Source organism: Octopus bimaculoides, chromosome 6, assembly GCF_001194135.2.
Source record: "Octopus bimaculoides isolate UCB-OBI-ISO-001 chromosome 6, ASM119413v2, whole genome shotgun sequence".
NCBI classification, from domain to species: Eukaryota; Metazoa; Mollusca; class Cephalopoda; order Octopoda; family Octopodidae; genus Octopus; species Octopus bimaculoides.
The window spans coordinates 79,915,450-79,915,840 of NC_068986.1; the positions used below are offsets into that span (position 1 = coordinate 79,915,450).

The window sequence follows — 391 nt, forward strand, 5'->3', positions numbered from 1 at the left end:
CACACACACACACACACACACACACACACACACACACACACACACTCACACACACACACTCACACACACACACATATCTTTTCATCATCTTCGCAATTTCGGTAAACTTGGTTGCTAATAAGTCGGTCTTATGCCTGATAAGAGATAGTTGAAATTTTTCCAACGTGTTATTTGTACGCAAATTAAAACATTCATACGCATACACCTAATGCACTTGTATACACACACACACACGCATACACACACATGCACACACACTCACATATACGTTTGCATGCATTCATATATATAACGTTAATTATTATATATATATACATTCATACATATATAGACTTACATGTATATAGTTATATGTATGCATATCTACCTATATCTCTCGATATATATATAT

General features: G+C 34.3%; 1 protein-coding gene across 3 annotated transcripts in view; it reads right to left on the reverse strand.

The window, feature by feature from the left end:
- Positions 1-391, reverse strand: part of LOC106882558 (uncharacterized) — a 214,413-nt gene that overhangs the window by 41,476 nt on the left and 172,546 nt on the right. The gene's annotated exons all lie outside the window — the stretch shown is intronic.